Below are 14,812 nucleotides of genomic sequence, written 5' to 3'. Positions count from 1 at the left end.
ATAAGCATAGTCATTACTATTAATTGTAGTGGGAGCAAATTCAATAAAATAGCTATCATTATTATTCTCATCACCATAATCATCATATATAGGAGGCATATTGTAATCATAATTAATTTTCTCCTCAATAATAGGTGGACTGAAAATATGATATTCATCATTGTAATCATCATATATAGGAGGTAAAATATCATCAAAGTAAATTTTTTCCTCCATGCTTGGGGGACTAAAAATATCATGTTTATCAAAACAAGCTTCCCCAAGCTTAGAGCTTTCTATATCGTCATGGGAAGAAACATGGATAGTATTAATACTATGGCAATTATTATCATCATCATTTTCAGAATTAGTTTCCCAGGAGATTTTCAATATCAAAAGTAGTGTGCTCTTCTAAATCATAATCACTAATGTAGGTAAAGGGCATAGGAAGATCATTGTACTCAGATTCATTATCATAATAATCATTAGGAGCAACATACTTACGGTTACCTATCGTTATCTCATACACGCGGGGATATGCCATTACCTCTTTCTTTTTATTCCCCCTCTTCTTCTTCTTCTTCTTCGTTCCCTTCTTCTTCTTCTTCTTTTCCTTCTCCTCGTTCCCCTTCTTTAGGAGGAAGAGGCTTGAGGGGAGGCTTCTCCACATAACCTGTTTTATTTCCAGAAACAATGGAAGAAACTTGGGAGGATTCCTCCTTTTCATTAATAAGTTCAAAACACACAGCGGTCCTATCATATTTTTGGCAAAGTGTCATCTTCTAAAATATTTTGTATGTAAGTATTTGTGTAGCAATTATCAATGCAATAAGAAAGACACCCATGCAGGACACTATTAATATCAAGAGCACTCATCTCCACCAAAGAAGTTTTTCTCAATAACTCTTCACACACCAAAAATAATGTAAGTTCATCATGCTGATTAGGAGTGATTTCATCATCACAATACAAATTTGCAGCACTCATGGGGTTCGAATTATCATTGGAGGAGCATTGAAAATTAAAATGACCCACTCTATGGCAAAGTTCACAAATAAAAGGATAGAGGGCACAAACTTTTTCACCGAGATCATCTAGAGCCCTAGACCACTTTCTAGTTTTTTCATTCCTGTGATGGATACAATATTCTTCTTCAGTTTTATTCTTTTCACAAGGTCTATGAACTCCGCAAAAATTAACATGCTTATAGGAAATAGCATTTTCAGAAGTTTGAACATGTTCATTGCAATCATTAATAACAGTTTCATCCTTCATGCAAGTGTCTTTAAAAGGTTCATGATACTTATCAAAATTCTTCCTAGGCAATTCAAAATGATAGGCAAAAGCTTTATAATGATTTGCAAGAACTTGAGAGTCAAGACCATAAGTAGCACTCATATTTCGAAATTTATTAGTATCCATAAAAGTTTCAATGCATTCATAATCATAATTTATACCTGACTCTCTACCTTTGTCGTTCTCCCATCCTTCAGTATTCTCCTGAATTCGATCAAGAAGGTCCCATTTAAACTCTTCTTTGTTGCGTGTGAATGATCCAGAACAAGCGAGTATCCAGCAAGGTTTTATCTTGAAAAGAAAGTCTTGCATACAAATTATCAATGATGATATTACCAGGAAGCTCATGAATGGGGAATTTGAGCATTAAAGACTTCAATCTCTCCCATGCTTGGGCAATACTCTCTCCATCATGAGGCCAGAAATTATATATGCGGTTTCGGTCTTTTTGAATTTCACTTGGAGGATAGAATTTAGAATAAAATAGAGGCACAATATCCTTCCAATCAAGAGAATGCCCATCCTTCAGCAGTTTATACCAATGCGTCGCTTTACCAGACAACGACTTAGAGAATAATTTCTTCCTAACTTCATCCATAGAAATACCTGCACACTTGAATAACCCGCATAATTCATGTAGAAACAGTAAATGATCTCCAGGATGAACAGTTCCATCCCCTTCATAGCGGTTATCCACAACAAGTTCAATAATTTTCATGGGTATCTTGAAAGGAAAACTTTCAGTAGGTGGATTTAAAATATCACAAGCATTATTAGAGTTATCGCATATGGGAGATAAAGTATTATCAGAGCAAATTTTCTCCCCTAAAGATGGGAAGCTAAAAAGATCACAAAAACTAGCTTCCCCAAGCTTAGACTTCTCCATAGCATTAGCAGTAATTGCGTTCATACTAATAACATTGCTACTATCATGGAAATAAGGTTCCATAGGTTTTTTAATTTTCGCATCAAACAATTCATGTATTAACTCAGGAAATAGATTAAAAAGCTCACTGTTGTTTTCCATTATGCCTAACTAGTGAAAAATAAAAACAAGAAACAAAAAGATGCAATTGCGGGATCTAAAGGAAATAGCTTCGAGCACTCACACACGGCAACAGTGCTAAGAAATAGCTTAGTAGTCGGAGGATGTGAATACCTTTTACCTTACCTCCTCGGCAACGGCGCCAGAAAATAGCTTGATGTCTACGCACGCTTCTATTCCTCGTAGACGGTGTTAGGCCTCCAAGAGCAGAGGTTTGTAGAACAGCGAGCAAGTTTCCCTTAAGTGAATCAACCAAGGTTTATCGAACTCGGGAGGTAGAGGTCAAAGATATCCCTCTCAAGCAACCACGCAATTACGATACAAGAAGTCTCTTGTGTCCCCAACACACCTAATACACTTGTCAGATGTATAGGTGCACTAGTTCGGCGAAGAGATAGTAAGATGCAAGTGATATGGATGAATATGAGTGGTAATAACAATCTGAAATAAATATGGCAGCAAGTAAACATGCAGTAGAACAGTAAATAAGCCGTGATTCGATATTTGGAAACAAGGCCTAGGGATCATACTTTCACTAGTGGACACTCTCAACAATAATCACATAAATAAGTAACTTCTCTTCACTTGTGCTACTTTCTCACACTCTCTTGTTGGATAACAAACACCATTCATTGTGTAGGGCTACAAGAGCACCCTCAAGCCGGAGTAAACAAGCTCCACAACTTCATAAAGGAATCACACACGATGCGCACACTGTCACCGTCACACCGTGGAAAGTAATTCCGGAGTTCATATTAAAGTAACCTCTAGAGTGCATAGTAATAGTTAACTTCATAATCTACAAGAGATTACAATCATAACCTACGGCAAGTACTACATGATGCACACACTGTCAACATTACATCATGGAGGAGGAATAGACTACTTTAATAACATCACTAGAGTAGCACATAGATTAATAGTGATACAAAGCTCATGATCACATAAAGATCACACCATGGGAGAGAGAGATGAACCACATAGCTACCGGTAGAGCCCTCAGCCTCGGGGAGAACTACTCCCTCCTCATCATGGGAGACGGCGATGGCGATGAAGATGGCGGTGGTGTCGATGGAGATGACTCCGGGGCAATTCCCGTCCGGCGGCGTGCCGGAACAGAGACTTTTGTCCCCCGAAACGGAGTTTCGCGATGGCGGCGGCGTCCCTGGAGTCTTTCTGGAGTTTCGTCAATCGGTGTCGGGTTTTTAGGTCACGGGAGATTATATAGGCGAAGAGGCGGAGTCAGAAGAGTCCCGAGGGGCCCACCCCATAGGGTGGGGCGGCCACCCTCCGGCCGCGCCGGCCTATGGTGTGGAGGCCCCGGGCCTCCCCCGGCTTGCCCTTACGGATCCGTGAGTCTTCGGCGAAATAGAATTTCTGTGATTTTTCCGGATTTTCCGAGCACTTTGGTTTTTGGGCCTTTTCACGCAATAAACGGACATAATAAACGAAACTGCACTTGTGGCATCTTGTTAATAGGTTAGTCCAATAAATGCCATAATATGATATAAAGTGCATATAAAACATGTGAGTATTGTCATAAAACTAGCATGGAACATCAGAAATTATAGATACGTTGGAGACGTATCAAGACACACCTCTACTGAAATGTGGACCCCAATCCTTTTATTTTACACTAATAAAACCATCTACTTCAAGCACTATTCTCTTTATTTCACTACAAACAAACATCTCTTTCCACGCTATACGTTTAATCCTTTGTTTCCAGCAAAACCAGTGATATTGTCAACCTCACTGTAAGTTGGGGCAAAGTATTTCTGTTGTGTTCTGTGCAGGTTCCACGTTGTTGCTGACACCGGTAGTGCGCCCTGCCAAATTTAGCCAGCAACACCTTCAGAAGTGATTTATTTATCCTACTAGTCGATTAAATCGTGGTTTCTTACTGAGGGAAAACTTGCTGTTGTGCTCATCATACATTCCTCTTAGGGTTTTCCAACTGCGTGTTCTGCACAATATCAAGCTCTTTTTCTGGCGCTGTTTCCAGTGAACTGGATAAGTACAGGCAGGTGGCTACTATTTTGCCTGGTAAAGGAGATACTTTCTTGTTCTGGTTGGACAGTTGGAAATTTGAGAACTCCAATACTCCTCTAAGTGAAAGATATCCAAGAATTTTCTCTTATGTTCTGGATGACAAGCTTACGGCTGAGGAGGTATATGCAATTGATGATATTACACAGCTGTTCCATCTACCTTTATCTTCACAGGCTTATGAGGAATTGCAGGAGTTAAGTTTTCAAATGAGACGCAATCCTTTGTCAGTGGGAAATGACTCTTGGGTTTATGTATGGGGAAGCACATATACTGCATCAAAGTATTACAAACACATACATGAGCATATCCAGGTCATTGGCCTTTATAGATGGATTTGGAAGTCCTCTTGCATAATGAAGCATAAGTTTTTTGCATGGCTTTTGATAAGTGACAGGCTGAACACTAGAGACATGTTAAAGAGGAGGCATTGGAAGGTTACAGATGATACTCATTGTGAGTTGTGTTTTGCTAGAGCATACGAGGACAGAATGCATTTGTTCTTTGAGTGTAATTTCAGTCAGAGGATTTGGACATATTTACAAATTGATTGGTTACAGGGGCAAGATATTCAAACAGCTGCTACAAGAGCAAGATCTGATTTCGGTAAACCTTTCTTCATGGAGGTGGTGATTTTAGCCTGCTGGAACATATGGAAGCAACGAAATGAGAAAATCTTTCAGTATCACAGGCCATCTTTTCAAGGGTGGAAGAAGGGTTTTGTACATGATGTATCCATGCTTGTGCATAGGATAAAAAGGAAGCATCTGGATGAATTAGTTGCCTGGATAGGCAGTCTGATTTAGGTTTTGTTTTCTGTTAGTCTTTGTACAGTTAGGTCTAACCTTTTCTTTTTTCTCCTTTTTTCTTTTGCTTTGTACATACTTTTTTGGTTTTAATAAATAACTGTGGGGTTTTTTCCCCACAGTCACAAGGTTCAAAAAAAAAAGATTGCCAACTTCCACGACAACAACTCTTTTTTTAGCGCCGTTGCCGGGGTGAAAGAGGATTTCTGCAAGGAGAGTCTCTCATCTCCAATCTCTTTACTTTGTTATTGTTTATTCCATGCTCACCTTCTATGTTGATGTTTCTTGTTTTTCACTAGTTTGGCTTAATGGAAAACAACAACAAAATTAGAGAGCTTTATAGTATTTATCTTGAGCTACGACATGAAGTGTTTGAAAAGAAAATTTAAAAACCTATAGAACTTTATTTGCATGATAATAGTAATGTTATTAGTATGAATTCTTCGAACACCATTATTGCTAATGCTATGGAAAAGTCTAAGCTTGAGGAAGCTAGTTTTTATGAAAATGATCTTTTTAGTTCCCCAACTTTAGAGGAGAAATTTGCTATGATGGTTACAGTGATGAATATGATATTTTCAGTCCACCTACTATTGAGGACAAAATTAATTATGATTACAATCTGTCTCCTATATCTGATGATTATGGTGATGAGAATAATAATGATAGCTATTTTGTTGAATTTGCTCTCACTACAATTAATAAGAATGACTATGCTTATGTGGAGAGTAATAATTATTTTATTCATGTGGCTAATGATAAAAATATTTTATGTGACATTTTTATTGTTGAGTTTGTTCATGATGATACTGAAAATTATTATGAGAGAGGAAAATATGGTTTTTGGAATTTTCATGTTACTAAAACACACCTCTCTTTATATTAAAAGTTTCCAAGTTGCTCTTGTTTTACCTACCCATGCTTGTTATTATGTGCTTCTTTGATTTATTTTCTTACAAGATTCCTATGCGTAGGAAGTGGGTTAGACTTAAATGTGTTTTATATTTTCTCCTTGATGCTCTCTTTTGCTTCAATGCATATTTCTTATGTGAGCATCTTCTCAAATTACTGAGCCTAGTTGAAAGGCGTTAAAGAAAAGTACTCTTGGAAGATAACCCATGTTTTATTTCTGTATTTTTTTCTTCTTTTGTGTAGTCTTGGAAGTTATTACCTCTGTAATAACCTCTCCTTATACTTTTTATTTCATTTTAGTGCCAAGGATAGCCTCTAATATGAAGAAGGTAAGATTTTGGAAATTGCCATCCTGAAACAGATTCTTTGTTATCACCAAAAAAAATCTGTATTCTCATACAGGACGTCGTATTGATCTGATAATTTTTGATCATATGCCCCGGGTTATTATCTAACTTTCGTTAGTTTTTCAGTTTTCGATTTGAGCGATAGAGGATTTTCGAAAAAATCAATTTTTACCTGCTATTCTGTTTTAGCAGATTTATGCCACTATTTGCATTTGCCTCTTAATCTTTTTGTTTTTGAGTTTATTGAGAGAAAGAGCTTTTAAAAGAAGTTCCTAAAGTAGCTAATGTTCTGATGTTTTAGTTATGCTATAACTGAATCAAAGTGAATTTGTTATTTTGATTGCGCTGCTAATGAAAATTGTGTAAAGTTTTGTACGAAGGAAGTTTTCAAGTGTAGGGAGAGAAGAATGATGTGATGAGATGAAGGATGGACAAAAGGTCAAGCTTGGGGATGCCCATGTCACCCCAAGAAATATCCAAGAGGTACAAGCGCCAAATCTTGGGGATGAAGGCATTCCCTTCTTCATCAACAAAGATATCAAGTCATCTTTCAAAACACTATATTTTTATTGCTTCATATGCTATGTGTTGTTCTTGGAGCATCTTTATTTTTGTTTTTTTGTTTGCTGTAGAATATGGTTGGATTCCAACATATTTGTTTTGGAGAATGACACACTCCATTTTCATTGCATAGAACACTCTAGTTTTCACTCTTATTGTTCTGCGAGTGTTCTCTTTTTCTAGTACTGCGTTTAGCTCTTATTTTCCACTCGTATTTTGTTCAGAGCTTGTTAGTTTTATTCAATTAGGTATTGGTCTTTATTGAATATTATCTATGAGAGTTATTTAAAATAAATCAATTGATGTTGGAGACGAGTAAAATGTTTAATGCTTATAGTGGTGCAAAAGGAAGCTTGTTTAGACTGTGGCTTAGACTTTAGCATGTTATGTTAGATGTTATTTTAATTATATGCTTAGTATTTATTGTTGTAGCATGACTCGTCTCAAATAGCTGAGAGTGCTTAATGTGTCATTGAAAGAATCATGTGTTGTTTCCATCATACAAAAGCATAATGTTGTGGTATTCTCCTTTAATGCTTTAATTGGGTTGACTTGGTAGATGCTTAAATCATGTTATGACGGCAAACCAATCACCTCAAGTCTCTATGATCATTTAGTTTTTGACTTGTAATATCACTTTATGCTTTGATTAATAATGTTTTGTCGCTATGCATGATTATGGCCATTATTGTTCTCTTAGTTGGTCGCTCCCAGTCTTTTGCTAGCCTTCACCTGTACTGAGTATGAGCTCTACTTGTGCATCCAACTCCCAAAAACCAAAGTTTGCCAATTGTGTCCACCATACCTACCTATATGTGGTATTTCACCGCCACTCCAAAGTAAATTGCTTGTGTGCTACCTTTAAACCTTTAAAATTATTACATGTTTTGTGTTCCTGTTTTAGCTCATGGGGAAGTGTTGGATGCTTTATTGTCCCTTTCATGTTTATTTTGGCTTCACACCTTGACTAGCATGCATAATGTGCTAGTCCCTAATATTCCAAAAAGCGCAGGCAAGCGGGTGCACAACCCACTAAAATATTAAATAAACAAATAATCAATAAATCTCCTAACACTATGGACTTGAGAAATCATGAACTTAGCTTGTTCAAACAAAGGAGAAGAGGAACTTTATCGTTCTCTCTATGGGAGCCGCACTTGAAGCCATTAAACATGAAAGAATGATAGATCATTTGATGTCATTCGTTGATATAGACATTCATACCTATCAAAATACATTTTCAACACCTCTATTTTATTCAAAATAAAAAGCTCTAGCACATGAGTAATCTTGCGTCCCTCCGCGCAGGACTTTTCTTTTACTTTTATGTTGAGTCTTCATTTTCTAACTTTATGCACCAATTAAGATAGCATAGTTGTTATTCTGAGTATAATGTGCATAGTTCCAAAATTTATTATTGATTGATTCATGATTATGTTATTGCTTGTTCTCAAATTATTTGTATCTAGCCACCATTTGAACTTTAAAGGTGTCCTATGCATTTATGTTTTGCTATTCCATGAAGGACAAGATGACTACCACTTTGTTATGTTTTCTCTATGCTAAAAAATAAACAGTTGCTTTCAATGCACTATTATTCATGATCTTTTGTTTGAGTTACTTCTCATGTTGTAACATAGTTGCTAAGTTATATTGTTAGAATTATATCTATCACGCCTATGTTTAGAGTACTTTGATCCCAGCTCACAAAGCTTTTACAATAAATTGATCAAGATTGTGTTGGCTGAATGTCACCTCACAAATTATTTTTGTTATCACTTACCTACTCGAGGACAAGCAGGAGTTAAGCTTGGGGATGATGATACGTTGCAAACGTATCTATAATTTTTGATGCTCCATGCTTATTTTACACCAATTTTTATATGTTTTATTTACACTTCGTGGCATTTTTATGAATTTTTTGGAACTAACCTAGTGACAAGATGCAACAGTGTCAGTTCATGTTTTATGCTGTTTTGGTATTTCAGAAAAGTTGTACACGAAATATTCTCGGAATTAGACGATACGAAAGCCAAAGTTCCTAATTTACTGTCACGAAGACGGAGTCTAGATGAGAGACGGAGAAGAGCCAGGAGGTGGCCACACCACCCCTAGGCGCGGCCCACCCCCTGGTCGCGCCTACGTATGTTGTGGGCCCCTCGGGCGCCCACCGACCTCGCCCTTCCGCCTATATATTCATATGTTCGGGAAAACCTAAATACCCGAACCTCCATCCACGAAAAGTTCCGTCGCCGCCGCCATCGTCGACCCTAGCTCAGGAGGGTTCTGAAACTCTTCCCGGCACCATGCCGGAGAGGGAGATCATCACCGGAGGCCCCTACATCGCCATACCCGCCTCCGAAGTGATGCGTGAGTAGTTCATCTTTGGACTACGGGTCCATAGGAGAAGCTAGATGGTTGTCTTCTCCACTTTATGCTTCATGTTTAGATCTTGTGAGCTGCTTATCATGATCAAGATCATCTTTATGTAATGCTACATGTTGTGTTTGCTGGGATCCGATAGATATTGAATACTATGGTTGAGATTGATTATAGATTGTCTTATATGTTATTTGTGATCTTGCATGCTCTCTGTTGCTAGTAGATACTCTGGCCAAGTATGTGCTTGTGACTTCAAGAGGAAGTATTTATGCTCGATAGTGGATTCATGCCTCTAGTAATCTAGGAGAGTGACAATAACTTCTAACGTTGTAGATGTGTTATTGCTACTAGGGAGAAAACAACAATGCTTTATCCAAGGATAATTCTATTGTTTACTTTACACATTTTACTTAATGCAATAATCTGTCGCTTGCAACTTAATACTGAAAGGGGTGCGGATGCTAACCGGAAGGTGGATTATTAATCATAGATGCAGTTGGATTAAAGTCTATGAATTTTGTTGTAATATCCAAATGAATCTCATAGTAATGATCTTGTCATGTATGGTCTTTATTCGGTCAATTTCCCAGCTGTAATTTGTTTACCCAGCATGTTATTTATCTTTATAGAGAGACACCTCTAGTGAACTATGGACACCGGTCCTTTTATTGTACACTGATAAAACCATCTACTGCAAGCACTGTTCTCTTTATTTCACTGCAAACAAACATCTATTTCAACACTATACGTCTAATCCTTTGTTTTCAGCAAAACCGGTGAGATTGACAACCTCACTGTAAGTTGGGGCAAAGTATTTTCGTTGTGTTGTGTGCAGGTTCCACGTTGTTTCTGACACTAGTAGTGGGCCCTGCCAAAGTCAGTCAGCAACACCTTCAGAAGTGATTTCTTTCTACTACTGGTCGATTAAACCTTGGTTTCTTACCGAGGGAAAACTTGTTGATGTGCTCACCATACCTTTCTCTTGGGGGTTTTCAACTGCGTGCTCTGCACAACATCAGCGGGAAGTGGTGGAGAATGTGCGGAAAGGACAATGTCGCATTAATATTGCCGCATGTGGAAGTTGCATAGCGGGCGATGCTTGGAAAATATGCAATGCGGACGAGACGTTCCGCATGCCTCCGCCTAGAGAACAATCATCGCCATTATAAGAAGCTAACCAACCACTCGCCACACTTCCTAAGCATTGCGTCCGGCGTGCCCACAAGGAGCCATGTGGATAACCTTGAGACGCCAAACACGTTAGGGCATCTCTAGCGGAGCAATCCAAAACGGCGACCCAAATTGTCCGTTTTGGTCTATTTTGGTCGGCTCCTGGACAAATTTGGGTGGCGGTCCGGCCTACCAGGCCATTGCACCCAGCGGCGCGACCCATTGTGTCCGCGCTAGCCAGGCTTGGCTAGTTGGCTGCCATTCAAATTTGGTAAAATTTTACGATATAGTGATAAATACTTTTCATAAATATAAATAGTTCACAATCACACAACCATATAGTTTTACAAACAAGAAATTTTAAATAAAATATCAAATGAGACTAGCTAGGTTGGTTTCCCACGTGACCCCACATATGCTCTATCAAATCGGCTTGAAAGCGGCCATGGGTGGTTCGATCCTGCAACGAATTACATATGCAAAACATATTCCAGATGCTTCCCTAGGTTGTGGCTCAAGCAACTCACCCTAAACATCCCACGATGCTGCCCTAGGTTGAGTGCAGTTTTCTAGGGCATGTTTGGTTACTCGCATGGTTTTTCCCGTTTTTGTGATTTGGCCCACCAGCTGCTGGATGAGTGATACATCTCAAACGCATCTATAATTTTTTATGCTCCATGCTTGTTTTACATCAATTCATATATGTTTTGCGTACACTTCGTTGCACTTTTACGTGATTTCTGGCAATAACCTATTAACAAGATGCCACAGTGCCAGTTCCTGCTTTTTGCTGTTTTTGTATTTCAGAAAAGTTGTACATGAAATATTCTCGGAATTGGACGAAACAAAGGCCGAAGTCAATATTTTACCAAAATGAAGACGAAGTCCAGAGGGGGGTCGAAGAGGCGCCACAGGGCGGCCAAACCACCCCATGGCGCGGCCTAGGCCTGGCCTACGCCAAGGGGTTCTAGGCCCACCAGGCACCCCACCGACCTAAATCCTCCGCCTATCCGGGATAATCCTGGATACCCGAGCCCCCATCCTGGATACCCGAGCCCCCATCCACGAAAAGTTCCATCGCGGCCGCCATCGCAGAACCCATCTCGGGGGTTCTGAAGCTCTTCCCGGCACCTGCTGGAGGGGGAAATCATCACCGGAAGCATCTACATCGCCATGCCCGCCTCGTGAGTAGTTCATCCTTGGACTATGGGTCCATAGCAGTAGCTAGATGGTTGTCTTCTCCACTTTGTGCTTCATGTATAGATCTTGTGAGTTGCCCTACATGATCAAGATCATCTTTATGTAATCTTATATGATGCGTTTGCTGGGATCCGATGAATATTGTATAATATATTGAGATCGATTATATATTTATCTCATATGTTATTTATGATCTTGCATGCTCTCTATTGCTAGCAGAAACTCTGGCCAAGTGGACACTTATGACTCCAAGAGAGGGTATATATGCTCGATAGTAGATTCATGCCTCTAGTTTTCTCGGAGAGTGACATTAACTTCTAAGATTGTAGATGTGATGTTGCTACTAGGGAGAAAACAATAATGTTTTATCCGAGGGTAATTCTATTGTTTAGTTTACACACATTACTTAATGTGATAGTCTATTTCTTGCAACTTAATACTGAAAGGGGTTCGGACGATAACCTGAAGGTTGATTATTAGTTATAGACGCAGTTGGATTACGGTCTATGTATTATGTTGTAATGCCCATATCAAATCTCATAGTAATCATCTTGTCATGTATTGGTCGATATTTTATCAATTGCCCAACTGTAATTTGTTCACCCAACATGCTATTTATCTTTATGGAGAGACACCTCTAGTGAACTGTGGACCCCGTTCTTATTTCCTTTACTGATAAATTCTACTGCAATCATGTTCTGTTTACTTTCTGCAAACACATCTTTCCACTCGACACGTCTAATTATTTGTGTTCAGCAAACCGGTGAGATTGACAACCTCACTGCAAGTTGGGGCAAAGTACTTTGGTTGTGTTTTGTGTAGGTTCCACATTGTTGCTGACACCGGTAGTGCACCCTGCCACTAGTCAGCCAACAACACCTTCAGAAGTCACGCCTTTTTCCTACTGGTCAATTAAACCTTGATTTCGTACTGAGGGAAAACTTGTTGCTGTGCTCATCACGCCTTCCTCTCGGGGTTTCCCAACCGCTTCCACAACAACTGCCAACAAGATTGTCTGGCGCCATCACCGGAGCATCATCAATGAGTAGAAGCCGACTTTGGGCCTGTTTGTGGACTTAGTTTGGTTCCCATCGTTGTTTTTCGGTGCACTTTCAGCCTAGTGTTTGATAGCCCGCAGCGGACAATAATACGATAGCTAGAGGTGAAACAGGCGTTTGGTTATGTGCTAAAACTGGCTTACGGCTACCACTTCAAACGTGGTGATGTTACCACCCTAACGACTAGGAACACACTGAAAACACTGAATTTTGCACATAACGTCAGATTACTAAGAATGTTTTATATACACTTGCCTTCACAATTAGGGGTTCAGACGAACACCCCTGATCAAAAGCTTCCAGAGGCTTCCAAAGCCTCTGGAGCAACTAGAGTTTAACCCCAGATCAAAAGCCACAACATAACTAGCTAGGCATGTTTATCATTGTCTCACTCAAACTAAGACTACATACTTACATAGATAGAAAAACATATTAACACTGGCATGCCGACGACTAGCCGTGGTCAGGGCAGACATAGGTCTCAACGCTTGAGCTGTTGCGCTTGTAGATGTTCATCTTCAGGCCAAAAGGCTTGATCTTTAACTCCACCACGTTGTCACGCTCCAGGTCGTACTTGAAGATGACCTCCAGCCACTCCCTCGCCAGCACCACCTGCCCACCGCGATAAGCGACCTACACCCACTCGTCGCACCACCGACGGGTGGAGATGGCGACGCAACGGGGCAGAGGGATCTTGATCCAATCCCTCAAGATGGCTTGGAATGCCGGTGGAACGACGAGCATGTGCAAGTCGTCCTCGTCTATTGATACGTCTCAAACGTATCTATAATTTCTTATGTTCCATGCTACTTTTATGACAATACTCACATGTTTTATACACACTTTACATCATTATTATGCATTTTCCGGCACTAACCTATTGACAAGATGCCGAAGCGCCAGTTCCTGTTTTCTGCTGTTTTTGGTTTCAGAAATCCTACAAAGGAAATGTTCTCGGAATTGGACGAAATCAACGCCCAGGGTCTTATTTTTCCACGGAGCTTACAGAAGACCGAAGAGCATACGAAGTGGGGCCACGAGGTGGCCAGACCACAGGGTGGCGCGGCCAAGGAGGGGCCCGCACCGGCCTGTGGTGTGGGCCCCTCGTGCCTCCTCCGACTCTTCCCATCCGCCTACTTAAACTCTCCATCGCGAAAACCCTATCACCGAGAGCCACGATACGGAAAAAGTTCCAGAGACGCCGCCACCGCCAATCCCATCTCGGGGGATTCAGGAGATCGCCTCCGGCACCCTGCCGGAGAGGGGAATCATCACCCGGAGGACTCTACATCACCATGATCGCCTCCGGACTGATGTGTGAGTAGTTCATCCTTGGACTATGGGTCCATAGCAGTAGCTAGATGGTTGTCTTCTCCTCATTGTGCTATCATGTTAGATCTTGTGAGCCGCCTATCATGATCAAGATCATCTATTTGTAATGCTACATGTTGTGTTTGTTGGGATCCGATGAATATGGAATACTATGTCAAGTTGATTATGAATCTATAATATATATGTTGTTTATGTTCTTGCATGCTCTCCGTTGCTAGTAGAGGCTCTAGCCAAGTTGATACTTGTGACTCCAAGAGGGAGTATTTATGCTCGATAGTGGGTTCATGCCTCCATTGAATCTGGAACAATGACAGAAAGTTCTAAGGTTGTGGATGTGCTGTTGCCACTAGGGATAAAACATCAATGCTTTGTCTAAGGATATCTGTGTTGATTACATTACGCACCATACTTAATGCAATTGTCTGTTGTTTGCAACTTAATGCTTGGAAGGGGTGCGGATGCTAACCCAAAGGTGGACTTTTTAGGCATAGATGCATGCTTGGATAGCGGTCTATGTACTTTGTCGTAATGCCCTGATTAAATCTCATAGTAGTCATCATGATATGTATTTGCATTGTTATGCCCTCTCTATTTGTCAATTGCCCAACTGTAATTTGTTCACCCAACATGCTATTTATCTTATTGGAGAGACACCACTAGTGAACTGTGGACCCC

Source organism: Lolium rigidum, chromosome 3 (genome assembly GCF_022539505.1).
Source record: "Lolium rigidum isolate FL_2022 chromosome 3, APGP_CSIRO_Lrig_0.1, whole genome shotgun sequence".
Lineage (NCBI taxonomy): Eukaryota > Viridiplantae > Streptophyta > Magnoliopsida > Poales > Poaceae > Lolium > Lolium rigidum.
Note: the sequence above shows the minus strand (reverse complement) of the source record.